We start from the raw sequence: 12,695 nt of genomic DNA on the forward strand, positions 1-12,695 counted from the left end.
AGTAAGTAAAGATAAACATACTGTTGAGATGGCAGAAAGCTGTCAACCGTTATTCTGGTAGCTTCCTGTGAGTGTCACAGAGGCAACCCAAGGATGTTGTACAGCAATTATAGTATCTAAGGCACTTAACTATTGTTCCCACTCAGTGTGTGACCAACCGTGTCAGCTAACTGCTATGTCCTAGACACCAGAAAAGTTGTCCATGAAGAAAAATCTCTGCTACTGGTTCCACCAACTCCTGACACAGAATTGTACAAGCTCTCCTAACAGGCATCCTGGCTTTCTTCTCCTCACTGGACTTGCGCAGTGTTCCACCTGGTAGCCATCTTGTTGTTATCTCCAGTCCTCTGCTTGGTTTAGCTGTTAATCATTTTCTCAAACTCACATTCTAAGTACAGGGAATTCCTTACTAATTGTCTTGCACCACCTGGATAATTCATGAACACAACATCTCTCAATGTAGAATAGCCCTATCTCATCTCATCCCAGTTCTTCACTTCTCAAGGACCAGTTCCTTCGTACCATCTTAGTTATTCCTTCTGGATTGTTGTCTACAGTACATCAGCAAGTGACTCAAGAGAATTTCAAAAATTTTGCTATTTAAAAAGTTTTGCTATTTTATTTTATTTTAATTTGAGACACGAGTCTTGCTAAATTATTGTTTCCTGCCTCAGCCCGGCAGAGTGCTAAATTTTTGCTTTTGTTTTTCATTCTTCAAGATGTGGAATGTGATTGAAAATTGGAGTGCATGTTTAAATTAACATTTTTCCGAGTAAAAGACATATTGTAATTAATCCCCTTCAGAATACTCACTCTTGACTGGGCAACATTTCCTTTACTGTTCTTGTTGCTTTCTAAAGGAGTTCTGGAAATCCTTTTTCATGAGTGTCTTTATTGCACTGTCATGGCTGCCTTGATATTCTTTTTTTTTTTTTCGTATTTCTCTTTTGTAGTTATTATGTTACTGTTATTTTATTTTAAGTCCATATATTATATAAAACATAGCAGAGAAATCAGATTTATAAAATAAATTGAAGTGTTTGAATGAAAAACACGTAAGTTTTCCCTTCATGTCTACAGATTCCTCAGTAATCTTTTTTTTCCTTGAGATAGGCTCTCACTATATAGTTCAGGTTGTCCTTGAACTCACTATGTAGCCTAGGTTGGCCTCATGGTGATTCTCCTGTCTCAGCCTCCCAGAGTGCTGGGATAACAGGTGTGTGCCACCACACCTGGCTAAATTGTTGGTCTTGTACTTTAGATATCAAAAAGAGATATCTAGTTTTAAAAAAGTTGGTATGCTGCAAGATTAAACTATAGTTTGGTGATGGGGCAGGAAATGACAGATTTTCTAAATTTTATCCTAAAATATTGGTTACAACAAATACTGATATGCAAAATCCAAGCTTTTATCAGATAGCAAGAGGGAAACTTGAGTGAAAGAATGCAGTTTACCTCCAAGTTCTCTGAAAGGAGGTGAAAAAATAAATACTGTACTTTACCAGTGTTCCTCACAAAGCATTATTCTAAGCATGCAGGATATTACTGTGAGCAGCTACATAATAAAATCCAACCCAGAGGTAGGTTCAAGGCCAAGAGTAGGAATAAATAACCCTTCTAGGGCCAGTTATCATTTCACAGAATGCCCATTTGTGCTGGAAGATGAGCCTATGGCCTATTTTCTTCCCAATCAAAAGGACATTCCCAGTTTTAACCTTGCTGAAAAAGAGGCATTCTTGTACCTGCTATTGGGAACAGCTAAGATACAGGGTAAGGCTGGCATAAAATTATTAGCAAGCACATGCTAGCTATTCCAGTTTGAAATCTACCAAACTGTAAAAGTGAGAAGAAATAAAAAATTGAAGATGAACTGTTGTTCCTCAAGATGAGGGAACAAAATCTTACAATAAAGAGAGGTCCCTTAACTCTAAGGAGAATATCTTTCTCAAGCTAGGTGGAAGATAAGGAACAATATTACCAAAAGCTGACCAGACCACTTAAAGACCAAAAAGAGAGGGAAAGAAAGTATTTAGGAGGAAAGATGGTGGAGAGGGATACAGGTCAGTGGCAGAACAATTGCCCAGTATGTGTGAAGCCCTTGGCTTGATCCCCAGCATTATAAAGGAAAATGGAAAAGAAAAAAAGGAAGTAACAGAGTAAAAGAAATTCTGGGTCTGATCAGGTAAGTGAATCGAAAGTAACTACACCAAAGATAAGTGACCCATTACTCCAGCATGAGACTAGTAGCAAAATATCTTAAGACATCTTTTAAAATTTTTTTGGTTTTCTGAGAAAGGGTCTTGCTGTGTAGTTCATACTGGCCTTGAACTCATTATGCAGCCCAGGTTGGCCTTGAACTCAAGGTAATACTCCTAAACTCAGCCTCCCAAGTGCTGGGATTACAGGTGTGCACCACCATGTCCTGCTCCTTAAATATCTTTTTTTTACCTTTAAGATATTTTAAACCTAGAGAAATATATGAAAAATACGTCAGTTAACCAAACAAATTAAAACCAAACCTCTGACAGTAAAAATCTCTTCAGATTTGAAATCAAAGACTCATTTTTCATTAATTCTGTGTATTACTGGGGAGGGGAGTAGCAAATGTAAAGATTTGTTTGATTTCTACTGGAGGAAGGAAGAGGATAAATAGAGCTGTATTTTAATTTGTTCTCCACTGGGTATTCACACACCCACAAGCATACATATACATACATACACCAAAATTACCCCCCCAAAACAAAAATCCAAGAATCAAAATCCCAAACACCCTCAAACTGTACCAATACTTCATATTTTGACCAAAAGAATAGATCCTAGTAGGAAGTGCAAAATGCAAAATCAAATGACCGAAAAATGCTGAACCAACAGCATTATTCATATACAAAATATGTATATTACTGAACTAGTAACAGATGATGTGTCTCTGTGTCGGTGAAACTTTGGAACCACATAGCTGATTTGTTAAATCTAGTCCATGCCAGCTTCCAAACACCAGAAAAAGATTTTAGTTAGCTTCATTCTTTGACGCTTCATCAACATTTTCTACAAGATCCGGAACGTCATCATCTTCTTCATCAATGTCTTCTGGTTTTGGTGCTTTGCTGTCCAACACTTGCCGTGGAAAGTGTTCAGCTAATTTTCTAAGACTTGTTAAGTGTCGGCACTAAACTGACTTAATATTCTAGGAAGCATTTCTGTGATTGGTTTGGTTTCTGCATGACCAGTAACTGCAAAGGTGTTAGCAGAGAGGGAAGCTTGGACTTTGGGATTGTTGAAATGAATAACTGTCCCATGATCTTTAAGCATGTTCACCTCTTCAATACCAGCTATATTATTCACTGCCAGCTTTTTCAGAGAACTCTGAAGCTTTTTGTCATCCGCGGTAGCTGTTCTGTGTACCACCTTCTTCTTTCTTTGAGCTGTACCCTTGCCCCCTATCCGGATCTGAGCCTGAAGTTTGGCTAACTTTTCTTGATTCACGCTGTTGGTAAATCTGAAGCAGGGAGGAGCCTCCAACAGCAGCACGCGGCAAGAGTAAGATGGCTGCTTCTGCAGAGACAGAGAAATATGGCGGCAGCAGTGGCGGCGGCGGGGGCATGAGGCCCACCTGCCTTGATGTTCTTAAGCAATTCAGAATCTTTATCTTTTATGGTCATTTTGACTTTAGGGAAGAGCCAGAAGTTCCATAGAGCCAGATCTGGTGAAAAGGGTGAGTGAGTAGATGCCAAACTGTTTTTATGAGCCTGCCTTTCCATTGGATGGTACTTGGCAGCAGCATTTACAGCATCTTTGATCATACCTCATAAAGACATTCGCAAAAGAGGATTTCTAGAACTGCCTTAGAAAGTAAGAAGAACGAAAATATAAATTTTAAATAAGGTGGTTGAGAGGGAATCACGATAATGTGCTTTTTCTGTTGTAAATTTTTAAAATTTAAACATTCATCTTGTGTTTTGATCTTATAGTTCAACTTCTGCTTCGTTTTCATTAATTTTTTGCAAAGCCTTACATATACATTTTACCTTTTCAAGTGAAATAAATGAGAATACTTCAGGGAATCCATGTCATTGAACAGATTTTAGGCTCTGCTATAATCTAGTTATTTAAAAAACTTTCAAGAAACATATTTAAACACCCTGCTGGAATTAATAATGAAAAAGAATTGGGAAGAATTGTATAATTTTTCACATAATGGCTTGTAAAAGTAAAGTTTTCCTCAAAAGCGTAGGACACTAAATAATTAGGATTTATAATCATGGTCAGGGATATTATGAAAAAAATTGATTTGTAAAATAGTAATAATGCTGTTGATCTAAAGAGAAACTGAAAGAGAGAAAGCAAAACTCCTAGCAAAAAACTATAAAAGAGTGCCTTTTGTTCAGCAAGCTCTTTGAAACCAGTGTACTCTGAGTGTAAGTTACTGGATATTTTGGATATTTGTTCCATATGACAAACAAAATTAACTGGTTATAGTGCAGCACTATGCTTTACTAATCTGTTTGGAAGAATTATGAGTGAGGAGAAACTGATAAAAACCTACTCTTACAAGTTTGAAAAATGCTTGACACTGTAACTTTGCTGTTTGTTATTGCTTTTAAGGTAAACTAATTACCATAATTGATTTTACCCATACATTTCTCTATTAGGATATAAAGAATATATGTTATATTTCTATTAAGGTGTACAGACAGCAATGGGCTTTAGACTACATATTTCAAGTTAGTCTGCTGAATAATAAATAAATAGCAAATAGTCTTCTCTTATTTCTTCTACTCTTCTGAGAGCATTGGTTAAAACTAGATAAAGATCCGGGTGTGATGGTGTACATCTGTAATCCTAGCACTGGGAAGGCTGAAGCAGGAGGATTGTCAGTCTGGGCTGTGAGACCTTATTCACAGCAAAGAAACAAAGGAAGAAAGAAAACAAGAAAGAAAACAAACCTAGTAAAAAGAGGTTCTGGAGAATTACTTGCAGGGGTTACTTTTGTACCTAATTGATGACAAATAATCACAATATAGCTAAAGCTTTCTTCTTGAAATAATAGTATATACCTTAACAACTACTATAAAGGCATTTTATTCAATTTACATTTAAAATTGCTGTGTATTCCAAAATGCTTATTTAGACTGACCCATTGTAATTAGAATAATCCTATTGTTATTAAATATTAAACAAGCTATAGAGTACATTGTTCTTGTGCCTGAATAAAAATGACCCAGAATATTCATATGGTAATCACAGAGCACCCCTTGATAATTTTTTTAATGAGTATTGCATTTTATTGCCAGTGGTTACTGTGTAAAGTTGTGAATTTTTGGACAGATGTCTACATACTTAAGGGAAAGACTTGAAGGGCATAGAGCTCATGATCTTCAAAAATGTAAAAATTTGAAGGATTAACACAAATGCTGTGAGCAAATGATTTGTGTGTAAAACCAAAATAAAGTTTCTTATGGACAATTTTCTTCTATTTTTTGCATATTTGGTACATATCTTCATGTGTAGATACATGTGCAAATATACAAAAAATAGCAACACAGGTACCATGAAATTACTGCTAGCAAGAACTGCATTTGCATTAAAGAAGAAAGTTATGTTACCAAAATTCAGTGCCTACTTTTAGAGTACCAAATATTCTTCCTTTTAGTTTTACCTTGCCCATGAAAGTTACTTGAGAGAAAGTCATATTTGAACTTGTTCTGCACTCTTTTCTGCAGTAATTTTTCTATCTCAGAGAAAGAAAAATTGGAGATTATAGATTTGTTTTAAATTGTCTTTCTGTTTTTTTGCAAAAAACATCAAAATGGAAGGAGAGTCTTCTGAAAGTTGTGACTCATGAGTGGCTTCCACAGCTGTTATCTTTATTGCTACATACATCAGGCTGGGCAACAAATTTTGTAATTAACAAATGATATTAGGCTGGTAACATGAACTAATAGCAAACTATTTACAGCTGGGGATCAGAATAGGTGTGGTTTTAATGCTATAGATATGACTATGGGTAAAAGAATTATTTTCTTTGAGGGAGATTTCACAAATCTATTAAATGAGAGGACTATGGCATACATTCTCTAAAATGCACTTATGGAAGTTTACCTGATTTCCTATGTAAAAGAAAAACTTGTATTTAAACAAAGTTTTAACCACATCCCTAGAAACTAGGCCTGCTTTCTTCAGTTTATGCCTAGATTACCCACAATCTGTACAATATTTGAATTTCTAGGGCCATTAAAAATAGATAGTTCAATAACATTTACATTTTGAAATGTACATAAGAAACTGTAAATAGTGTCCAGAAAATGGAATATGTCAAGAATATGGAAAACAAAATTACTAGCCTATCACTCATTTTTTAGGAAAAAAAATTCTGTTTAGAAAGCTACTACATCCTCTTAACATCAACTGTGAAATAATTTTGCAATATACATAATTGATTTGTCACAAAATATTTATATTTCACATAAAATGAAATTAAGAACCATTCTTCTTTTATCTGTACTCATTGCATGAAGAACTCTCTAGAAACTAATCTTTCTGAGCCAAGAGATGATCATGTCCAAATATGACATATGCTTACACAAGAGGTGAAAAATAGTGAATTGACATTGTACTGGTTAAGCCATGTTTTCATTGCCATTTTACAAACAAGTTTTTCTTGTTAATAGAACAGCTTGACAATTCTGAGAAACCCAGACTATTTGAGTGAAAATTCAATAAGTAAGTTAAGAATACCAAATGGTAACCAGGCCTTGGGGATCCTATAGAATTGAAACACGAGGTTTTTTTGACAGTTTGTAGTGTAGCTCTGGTGGTCTGTTTCAAAATCTGTCAAAAAAAGTGATAACTGGATTTAAGAGTTTAGTTTGATTCTTAAACCAAATAATCAGACAGCCTGTCTGGCATAACTGCCTTTGGCCATTTAGAAAAAAGAAAAGAAATAAGCTGGGTATTGAAAGAGCAAACATTAAAATCATCAAATTGTTGCCCTGTACTGGCAGAAGCACTTTCTAAGATTCACAGCTTGAATGTCCAGTGAAGGAAACCAGATAATGAAGGCATCTTCACTGATGTCAATAGAACTCGACAGCAAACACATCCCCATAGAAATGATACTTAACAATTATGTCATCTAAAGTGATGGGGGAATCATCAGACTCCATTTGTTTCAACGTTGATTTGACTTTCACTTTCTCAACATCAATAAAACAGTCACCCCCACATTTATTATATTGGTTACTCAAGTAAAACTAAGCAAATTTGACATTATAGTCTCATTGTTTTTGAGTGCTACCAAGTTGCTGTTAGAAATCTTCAAAGAAAAAGGGAAAATTTAAAAAACATTAGACAACTTTGTACTTAGGGTTGTGACTGGACACATTCAATAGTATAATTGATGCTTGTATGAATTATAGCATCATGACTCCCAAGAGTTTGAGGATATATTAAAAGTTATTCAATTTTTAAAAAAATTAAATTGTGATTTCTATAATACTGGCATAACAGTATGTGTTATGCTGTATGTGGAATACAGCATGTGTTAAATTAAGCCTCAAAAGCTGAAAGATCCTATAACTCCTTTAATGAATACTTGGAACAAATTATACCAATGATAGCAGGTAACATTTACTATGTGCCTTCTATTTTCCATACACTGCACTACATGTTTTATTTGAATTTTTGATTTGACTGAAAACTCTTGTGTAAAACAGATACTATTAATCCCTGAATTTTATAGCAAGGACATTGAAGCTTAGAAGATTTCCCACTTTCTTAGAGTGCTAAGGCAGCAAATGACATTCATAGGTGATTCTCAAGCATGGCTAACCTAGATTTATGTGGAGATCTTTTAGTAGGTGTTTGATATCTTTACTCAAAGAATCGTCTTTGTAAGTCTTCTAACCAATGTTATGTAAGAGATTTAAAGGACTCAACCCATTGGAAATTAAAACAAAAAACACCAAAATGCTGGTTGAGTCTAAATTTTTTTTAATTAATTACAAATCAAACTATCAAGGACTTCACCTGCTTCCCATTTTGTCATCATTCATCAGATCCATGGTTATTGTTCTGAAGACATATGACAGCAAAAGCAAATAGGTAAAGCTGTGACCAGTCTTATCTGAAGGGATTAGCATGTGGAAATCAAGCCAGGCAAAGCAGTTGTGATATGGGGCTTTGTGTGAGGAAAAAAGAGGAAGATTTCGGAAAGAGAATTAAGAGAGCCCAGGTGGGGTGCGGTGGATGGAGGATTTTCTGCTGAACACAATAAGCTTAACCTATTTTGCTTCAGATTGACACTCCTATCTCCTCTTGATATCTATTTTTAACTGCCTATTTGTATACTGAGCCAATAAAAGAATTTAAAAGATACATCTTATGTGCAAGCTTTAAAAGACCTAAAAGTAATTGTCTCAAAAGTTGAACAACTAAGAATAATACTGAAAGTAACAGAATTAAGTGAAGGGGAAGACCAAAGGGAATTGCTTATTGTTCTTTAAGCCATTTAGAAGGATGTAGAAAACTGTATTTCCTAGAATTCACTCTAGGGAAGTTCTGGTAAGTAGGTTGAAGTTGGAACACCCAAGTGGGTTCAAATTGTAAAGCCAAGGAGTTTACAAATTCCTATCACTTCAAACTGTCTTCTGAGGAAATTCTAGTCTTCTACAATGAGGGAAAATGCAAAGTGGGAGCTTAGAGTTTGGAAACAGATTTCTCAAATAGTAGAGCTTTGCCACCAGCAATTCTATCATTTCTGTTCTTCTCATTGCAGACCCCAGCATTTTCCTTATCAAAAATAGTGAATGAGAAAAGGAAAAAATGGAAACAAAGTCATTGTAAACAGGGAAGGGTGGAGGGGTTGAGGGGATTGCAGAGGAATGGGGAAAAAATAAGAACCAAGATATAACATGTAAAGGTACAGGTTCCCAATGATGAATGTAACTGTATTGTATACCTTAAAAGAATCAATAGACTTAATAAAAAACAGTGAACTATAGTTTGATAATATTTATTTGAAAACATATTAAGGCTTGAGTGTCTTCATCCAGCTTCATTACTTCTGAGTTAGACAAGATTGAAAGACTATGCCACTGGTTTAATCACTTATATTGTAATATAAAGAAGATCATAGAATCCCAAACAAACAAGAAACCAGCAAGAAGTTTGTAACATGTTTCTTCTCTCTCTGTGTTAGTTTGTCATTTCTATCCTTTTGTATTGGATAAATATTCTCTAAATAAAACATCACTTTGACCATGTCAGTATAACTCTACAGAAGTTTGTTATCCTTTTGTAGTGACTAAATATCTGAGCGAAAACTGCCATTTGGTTCACATGTGACTGTTCCTAATGGTTTTTTTGTATAATTATGTGAGAGATTTTTTGTAATTTGGAGGATAAATTATGCTGTACTGAGTCCTTTGTACAACATTAAGTTTAATTTACATGCTTGCAGTGTTAAATAGTTAAAATATAAGTTATCAAGTAGTATGGACTATTTTTTAGGCACAAAGAGAAAAATATATTATAATCCAACAAAGATAATGTATTTAAAAATGTACTTTGACTTAGTACAATTGTCTTACATGTTTTATATGTCCTTTGGCCTATTAGCCTGGTTTTTAATCTGTATATATAATTAATTTTATAAAGTCTTATATGATGAATAAATGTTTCTGAGGCTAGAAAAACAAAAAGAGGTGGTTGGAAGGGGAAAAGAAAGAATTGAAATGTGTTTATGTGCATGTATCAATTCCCTACAGGGAATGTAATCATTATGTACTGCAAACTTGTACTAATAAAAGTAAAAAAAAAAAAAAAGAAGACAAATACTACCAAAAAAATATATATCTACTGGGAGGAATGTTGATGCAACAAAGAAAAGTTTTTTCCAGCGTACATCAATAGGAGGAGGTATTTACATTCTGCCAAACTGTAGACTATGGAGTTCTGCCACTGTCACACACCTCAAAGAGACACCAGTACACACATGTGTACTTTTTGAACTTCTCAGATGTGTGCGCTAGTGAATAGAAAAAGAATAGGTAGAACTTTGAAAGCACTATAAACAATATTTAATAAACAGTTACTAAGAGAAGTGTGTTACTTCAAAAAAGAATGTTAAGACATTTTCAAATATAGAAAATGCTCCTCTGGACATATATTGAGGTTTTGATGATAGTTAAGGCAGGCAGGGATGAGGAGAGAATTGAGAGTGAGAATAAGAGCATATGCAGACCTGGCCCAGAATCAGACCAAAGATGTCCTCCAGAGCCACAATAGATTGAAGATTTTGCTAACTGGGTAAGAAAGATTAATAGTTAACATCAGAGATGTAGACAAATTAATTGAAAGTGCTATGTACTATAATTAAGTTCTTCAGTAAGGACTTGGGTTTTTAAAAAATAGTGTTATTACAAGTAAGAGTAGGAAATTCAATACAGAAAGTGATTTTAAAAATTTTAGAAACAAAGGAAAATTACTTTTGATGTAATATAAAATAAAATAATTTTATTATAAGTCAAATGAGTGATAAGGCAGAAAGGGTTAAATATATCTAGCTAAAATATGAGAATTTATTGTTATATTGTTAGTTTTTGAATGGTATACTACGATTAATTTATTGTGGTAAGTTTTTTAGTTTTAAGGTGAGAATATATTCTTTTTAAACATTGAAAACGTAAAGTGTTTATTTCTTTGAGGAACTGGTTGAGGTATTTCGGTCCACGTTCACTTGCCCAGAACCCAAAGCTAAGTCCACAGTACAGTGGTTCCTTGGTTCACAAACTTGATTCTCACTAAGATTCTTTCTGGTCACAAACCGAGTTGGACGAGAACCAAATCTAATTCAATGGAAAGGTTAAATGTTGACCTTACAAAGAAATTTGATTCAGTTCTTATCCAATTGGTTTGCCACCAGAATCATGGAGAGACCTGATTTTGTGAATTGAGGTACCCTGTAGTACTAGCTGCAGAACGGTGACAACACGTGATCTATTTCACTTCAATGTATAGTCCTTAACCTAGAAAAGTACAACAAAAGAAGGTTTTCCTATTCTAAAATATAATATACTTTTGTTGTTCTTATTTTTTATGGGAAAAATAGGAATCATGATTGTGGGCTTTATTACAAAATTTCTGTTAGCCTTTCCACCTCCATCTTCTTCATGAGTTCCTCCTTTAAAATTTCAGTCACATGTAAATTCATCCTGGGCAAATAGAACTTATGTACTTCCCAAAGAGAGAGACATAAATAATTTATTTTAGAGAATACATTTATACAAGGTAACATATTATGTTGCCTCAAGAAGTGTGATCACAAATAAAAATCTGACTCTTCATAACCAGATGTATTTAATTGACTGGTTGTTGAAACAGCAAACTTAAATTGAATTCCATTTAGGACTACCTTCATTCACTCATGTAACAAAATTAAGCCATTTTTGGAAATTCAATTCTCTCTTCACCAACAAAATTTCATTTATCAAACAATACGTATATGAAAAGTATATTATTCTCAATAAATCTCTAGTGCTCATTTCTTTTATTTGTAATTCTTACATTAATGCACACACACACACACACACTAACATGTCATGAACACACACAGTTCCATTCACTCACACCTACCATATAAACCCCATTGGGTAATTGGTTTCTAATTTTTATTCATTAATTTCATTGGTACATTTTAGGTATACAATATGCTGACATTCATTATTGGGAATTTGTACCTTTACATAATATATCTCAGTTCTTACTTTTTTTCTCACTCCCCTGCCCTCCCTTCAATCTTGCCAACCCTCCTCATTTACAATGACTTGCTTTCCATTTTTTCCTTTTCTCATATTTATTCCTTTCCCTTCTTTACTTTCCCCTACCCTTCCCACTTCCCCTTCCATTTGGACCTTTTCTTTCTACTTCACATTATCTGTTATACATTTTGATCCTATTTACACTTTCAGTTTCTCACGCCAGAGAAACTACTCAGTATTTACACATGTGTGTGCTATTTATTTCACTTCAGAGTGTGGCCTTGATGTGCATCCATTTAGCTATAAATGCCTCTAGTTTCTCATTCTTTATGGCTGAATAGTACTCCACTTTATTAAAAAAACCCCACATTTTCTTTATCCAGTCTCCAATTGATGGACAGTTGGGCTATTTCTAAGTTTTAGCTATTACAAACTGTGCCACAATGAACATGGGTGCACATATATCACAGTGGTATGATTCTTTTAATTCTTTTGGAAAGATACCCAGTAGGGGAACAGCTGGGTCAAATGGGACTTCTAATACTAGTTTTTTGAGGTATCTCCATACTGATTTTCATAGTGGTTGCACCAGTCCACACTTCCACCAACAGTGGAGAAGTGTTCCTTTTTCACCACAGCCCTAACAGTATTTGTTATTGGCTGATTACTTTTTTCTTTTTTAAAAAATTAATTTTATTGGTACATATTAAGTACACAATATAATGACATTCATCATTGGAAATTTGTACCTTTACATAATCTATCTTGGTTCTTATTTTTCCCCATTCCACTGCCTTCCCTTCAACCCCTCTACCCCTCCCTATTTACGGACTTTGTTTCCATTTTTTCCTTTTCTCATATTAATTCTATTCCCTTCTTTTCTTTCCCCAATCCCTACCAATTCCCCTTCCCCTTTGGACCTTTTTTTCCTATTTCACA

At 34.4% G+C, this 12,695-nt stretch overlaps 1 pseudogene; it reads right to left on the reverse strand.

Annotated features, from left to right (window-relative positions):
* Positions 1–2,969: 2,969 nt before the first annotated feature.
* On the reverse strand, positions 2,970–3,368 carry LOC101720251 (transcription factor BTF3 homolog 4 pseudogene; annotated as a pseudogene).
* Positions 3,369–12,695: the final 9,327 nt, after the last annotated feature.

Source organism: Heterocephalus glaber, unplaced genomic scaffold (genome assembly GCF_053883595.1).
Source record: "Heterocephalus glaber isolate CG9 unplaced genomic scaffold, H.glaber_assembly_v1.0 deba00001553, whole genome shotgun sequence".
NCBI lineage: Eukaryota > Metazoa > Chordata > Mammalia > Rodentia > Bathyergidae > Heterocephalus > Heterocephalus glaber.